Genomic DNA, 5,958 nt, shown 5'->3' with positions numbered 1-5,958 from the left:
TCAGCTCAGCCGCCGCACAAATTCCTCGCCACCAGCCACCATCTTCCACTATAGACAATCTAAACCAGATGCTCCTGGTCATGGGCTCCTCATCTCTTCTGTCATCTAGGCTTTCGCAGTGTGCAACTATTTTGCTGTGGCTATCACTGCACCGATTTGGAGCAGCTGTGAGAAAACTGAACCTGTTAAAAATGGTCAGCAGGTCACTCAGGTAGAGGCCTACATCTTTTGAATGAACTGACGGATCTTTTGGTTGAAGGAACCAGCCGTCTGGTATTGGAAAAGAGATCAATATCATTTGCATATCAACACACTATCCGCATGTGACTCCGATTACTATTCCACTGTTAAGTCGGTGAGGATTTCACGGTGTAGTAGGAATCGGAGTCCTTAAACTCAAGTACTCAACTGCACAAATTTTACAGCAAAAACAGCAACCATCATGCTTACCGAGTGTACCTGCACTAACACTACAACAGGAGCGAGTACTTCTGGCAATTCCTCCATCATGGCACATGCAGAACTACCAGTATCATGGACAAATCCTTCAGACCAGCCAATAGAGAACACACGAGTTCAGAGTTCAGACGCACATCAAACAATTGCATGTGCACAATTTCATCAGATTCGTACCATTTCTAAGTAATCCACATGCACACTCGCTGAGCTTGCTATCCATCTCATAATCTTACAGGCAGAGAGCATATCTGGCACTTGAGCAGCTGCCACTCTACAACCTGAAACATCTATCCATCTAACCCAACAACAACAACATAGCCTTTCAGTTCCAAGCAAAATGGGATAGGCTAGAGTTGAAACCCAACAAGAACCACAAATTAGGGTTCGAGCACATAAATTAGCTATTTTCCTAGCACTCCTATCCAGAGTTAACCATTGGGTATATTCCATCTCTTCAAATCTCCTTTTATTCAAATCTTCTTTTATTGCCTCTTCCCATGTCAATTTTGGTCTTCCTCTGTCTCTCTTCACATTACGCACCGGTGTCTCCAGAGGCCTTCGTTGGACATGTCCAAACCATCTCAATTGGTGTTGGATAAGCTTTTCTTCAATTGGTGCTACCCCTAACCTATCACGTATATCCTTATTACGGACTCGATCCCTTCTCATATGACCACAAATCCAACGCAACACACGCATTTCCACAACACTTATCTGTTGGATATGTCATCTTTTTTGGCCAACATTCTGCACCATACAACATTGTAGGTCTAATCGCCGTCCTATAAAACTTGCCTTCTAGCTTTAATGGTACCCTCTTGTCATATAAAATTCCTAATGCTTGGCACCATTTCATCCACCCTGTTTTGATTCTATGACTGACATCCTCTCAATATTCCCATCTCGTTGTAGCATTGATCCCAAATATCGAAATGTATCCTTCCTGAGCACTACTTGGCTTTCCAAACCGACATCTCCCTCCTCATGTGTAGTAGTGCCACAGTCACATCTCATATATTCAGTTTTAGTTCTGTTGAGTCTAAAACCTTTTAACTCTAGGGTCTCCCACCACAACTCCAGTTTCCTATTTACTCCTGCTCAACTTTCATCAACTAGCACTACATCATCCGCGAAGAGCATACACCAAGGGATATCCCATTGAATGTCCCTTGTTACCTCATCCATCACCAAGGCAAATAGATAAGGGCTCAAAGCAGATCCTTGATGCAGTCCTATTCTAATCGGAAAGTCATTTGTGTCTCCATCACTTGTTCGAACTCTAGTTACAACATTGTTGTACATGTCCTTAATAAGTCCAACGTACTTCATTGGGATTTTATGTTTGTCCAAAGCCCACCATATCACATTCTTTGGTATTTTGTCATACGCCTTCTCCAAGTCAATAAAAACCATGTGTAGGTCCTTCTTCTTCTCCCTATACTGCTCCATAACTTGTCCATCCATCTAACCCACTATGCTAAACTCTGCAATGAAAGTAAGGAGGACAACCTACAACCTAGTCAACAAAATTGTCATGAATCAGCTTTGATTCACCACCTTATCATGGAGAAAGCTCTGATGCTCGACCATCTTACTCCACCCATGCCATCTGCAACCAAGAGAACTACCCTAAACTTCTAAGCATACAGATTGTTTAGTTTACAACAGACACAGATGCTGAATGGCGCAACCAACGTACACAATTCCTCATTCCATCTTCACCTGATCTCAACACCCACTTTCCTGTTCTTGCCTTCTTTGGGCCTTTCTCACTTCCTTGCCACAACCTTTACATGTGAGGACTTCCCTGGAATTGTCGCTGCAGCGCTGGTGCTGTAACTGTGGGAGTGACGGGAATTGCCACCACCGGCACCAACTACCAAAGCCCTAACTGATCTCAATCACCACTTTCTTGTTCTTGCTGCCTTTGGGCCGCCCTCGCTTCCTTGCCTCAACCTTTTGATGTGAGGAATTCACTGGCATTGCCGCTGCCGGCGCTGGAGCTGCCACTGTGGGGGTGACCGGCACTGGTGCTGTCACAGTGGGGGTGACGGGAATGCCACTGCCGGCACCAACTGCCGTATTGCCTTCCACAATGCCACCTTGTCCTGGCAATGGCAAGTATGGTCCCATTGGATAAAATCCTAGAGCAGAAGGGGGCTGCTGCCCTGGGGAACTGACTGGTCCGGCGAACGCAGGGCCACCAGGGAACCCCATCGGAAAGAACCCCCATGAGCAGTAGTACATGTCGGTGCCTGGCACAATGGGCGGTGGCGTGGACATTGCCGTGCCGGCGAACGGCTGGTGGCAGCTGGGGCAGAGCAGCGTTTGCCCCTCGTACGAGCGGTCGTACTGATGCAGGTGGCAGCAGGAGGGGCAAGCTGTCCAGAACGGTGGCGCCTGCGGAGCCACCCCTTCCTGGTTCCGTTCCACCGCCGGCGGCGTCTCGGCAGCGCGGGGCGGCCGGCCGCGCTTTGACGGCGGCGTGGCCGACACGGTCTGCCGTGGCTGGGGAGCCGGCGGTGGCGAGGCTGGCTGAGGAGGCGGCGGCGGCAGCTGCGGCTGATGCTGCTTCTCTGGAGAGGGAGCGGCGGGTACACGAGCTGCTGCTGATGCGGCGGCGGCGGCGGCTTTGGCGGTTGCAGCCGCGTTAGCTGCAGCGGCGGCAGCGTCGAGGTCGGAGTCGAGGGAGGCTTTGCGAAGGGGATCCGAAAGGAAGGCCCACGCGTCGGCGACGAGGCGGGCGGCATCGGCGAAGGCGTGAGAGCAGGGGCGGTCGGGGTGGGAGCGGTTGAGCAGGAGGGAGAGGCGGCGATAGTGGGAGTGTACCACGTCGGGGTCGCGGTTGGCTGGGACGGCGGAGTCGAGCCCAAGGACGGCGTAGGGATCGGGGGCCCCGGACGGGAGGCGCCGGCGCTGGGCGGCGAGGAGGGCGTCGGCGGCGGCGTAGAGGTCGTCCCCGCCAGGGGCGCGAGGGTCGGCGGAGAGGGCCTCGGCGACGAACTGCTTGCAGCCCTCGAGGTCGCGCGCCATCAGGAGCTTCTCGGCGATGCTCATAGACCGCTCCGCCTCCCGCCGGCGGGCGGGGGAAGGATCCATGGCTCGCCGCTGGGGGCACAGCCGCGCGGCACAGGGGAGGCCAGGCGATTTGACTGGGAAGGGGAATGGATCGGGGGGAACTGGTGGGGTTGTGGTCCGTGGGTCGGGCTTGTGTACCCGTATAGCTGTTTGGATACCCTTGCATACGAGCATCGAATGAGATGGATATTGTCATATTTGTCCCTTGTATTGCTACCCTTCCAATTTGTCTCCCCACCCTTCTTCTTCCTGCACACGCCTGATCCCAGCGTTCCAGGTCCCCGTGCACGGTGACCCAGGGGTCTGTGGCGCCGGGGAGCGCCCAGCGGAGCGCGGGGTGGCAGGCGGCGGCCAGGAGTGGCGGCGGGCGGGAGCGGCGCCATGCCTGAGTGGTGACGGGAGAGGAGAGAGAGGGGGGTAGGGTGCATTGAATGAGGGCAGGAGGTGTAAAGTGCACCTTTTAGTCCCCATAAGCAACCATAAACAACCCAAGAGTTGCTTATTTGCTTATGCATAAGCAACTCCATAAGCAAAAGTGATTGGTTTCATAAGCAACTTATTTACTTATTTTAAGTTGCTTATGCATAAGCAAGTGAAACAAACAGGCCCTCGATCACATACTCCCAACGAATCCAGAAACTGTTTGGATTTAGCAGAAGCGTGAAGCAAAAACCAATCTGAAGAAGAACTGAAGAGGTGCCGTAAGCCGAACCAAGGAGTTAGGTCCTGCTAAAGAGTACGAGGTGGGCAGTTATTTTGCCCTTTTACAGTATTATGTTTGTTGTCAAGTTATGTCTAGCCAAAGATAAAGATATGTCATTTTACCGATAGAATAAAGGTTGTATATTAAAAAACTTTCAAAAATGTTTTTTCAAAAAAACTTTCAATAACATCAAAAATATTATTTAGGCTTACCAATGCTAAAGAACTCACATCGCATCTTATACTTTTTAGTGGTTCAAATACAATGGGTATGTTTGGTTTTAACATCCATGCTTGGCCGACCAAGTTTTTATTTGTCGACTCAGAGTGCCGCACTCATTATGGATGTATCGTGTTTAGTATTTTCTACATCTATGCGAGGGCGAAAATGGTGGCGGCCGATTCCTCCGTCTTGACAAACCAAATGGTTTATCGGGGAATCCAAGAACCACACATAAACTAAAACTACTACCAAGTATAGCAAATTGATAGTCTCTTTAATTCTTTTAGTAGGTAACTTTTGACCCAATACAATGAACTATTAGCAAGAACCATATATAAGCTAGAATTACTGACAAATATAGCAGAAATCGTAGCCTCTTAGCGTTACTTTTTAGCAGGTACCTTTGACCGTTTTGAGTGACACGATGATTTGTCTTAGGAAAGAAGATTGAGAAAGAAAATTTCATGCCAACAACAGTCTGTCTTTGGAAAGGATAGTAGGACAGAAAGTTGAGTGATGACAATCATTTGCTTGGGAAAAGGAATTGAGAGAGAGAGAGAGAGACCAACTATTTTCCTTGTTTTTTTTTGCTGATCTGAAACCTATAAATCGGTCTAATGATGATTCGTCAGTTATGATTCGTCAGTAAGATTTTAGAATTAAAATGCATACCAAGATACTAACCTATGCTTATTAAAACGATTTTGACCACCTCGAACTTATACAAATACTTGAAATTTTCACATTATTAGATTTATTATCAAATATGCTTTATAAATATTTTCTAACTTTAAGTACTTGTACCTTTTTTTAAAAAACATGCAGAGGGTAAAATGCTACAATAAAACACGTTGACAAGTAAACTGAAACAGAGATTGGTAATTATTTGGTCACTTGAAAAATAGAAGCATTAAATTAAGAAGTACTGTGTAATAATGTATTTCTTATAGTTTTTGGTAACTTGTTAGTTTGAAACCAAATGGTCAAAAGTTGTTTGTCCGTGACATTATATTGGTAAGAGACTCAAACACTTCTAATCAGATTTTATTTCAAGAGCAAAAACCAAATAATCACGGCGTAGCGATCTATCTTTTCGCTTTGGTTTGTATCATGGAACGTGGTGTAAACCATCGTGCAATCTTGGAAACTATGAATCAAGACCAGAAGATGCTAATCTAATGGATAAGATTAGTAGTAGGATTATTTTGCAGTTAAGCCACGCTCCTACGGCCCATTACGGTCAAGGGGTTCGAAGGCTGGCCCGCAAAATAGCCCATCCATTGACCCAGGACGCCCTCGAGCAAGGGGTGAGAAGGGACGGATCCGCTAGTGGCCATCACCCAGGCGAGCGAAAGCCAAGGGCGTCCTGACCTCACGTTCGAGTCCGGACTGGCATCAAAGTTCATGGTTTTTCCCTGAAGAAAGGTAACGAGCCCCCGAATCCAATCAAACGGACTCGAGAACTATATGAACTGGCCAGCCGGAACCTGGGGTAC

The 5,958-nt window shown here is 48.1% G+C and overlaps 1 pseudogene; it reads right to left on the bottom strand.

Annotated features, from left to right (window-relative positions):
* The window catches only part of LOC101777498, a 10,562-nt pseudogene extending 6,940 nt beyond the window's left edge, over positions 1-3,622 (bottom strand).
* Between the last annotated feature and the right edge of the window lie 2,336 nt (positions 3,623-5,958).

Source organism: Setaria italica, chromosome VI (assembly GCF_000263155.2).
Source record: "Setaria italica strain Yugu1 chromosome VI, Setaria_italica_v2.0, whole genome shotgun sequence".
NCBI classification, from domain to species: domain Eukaryota; kingdom Viridiplantae; phylum Streptophyta; class Magnoliopsida; order Poales; family Poaceae; genus Setaria; species Setaria italica.
This window is presented reverse-complemented; position numbering and strand designations above follow the sequence as displayed.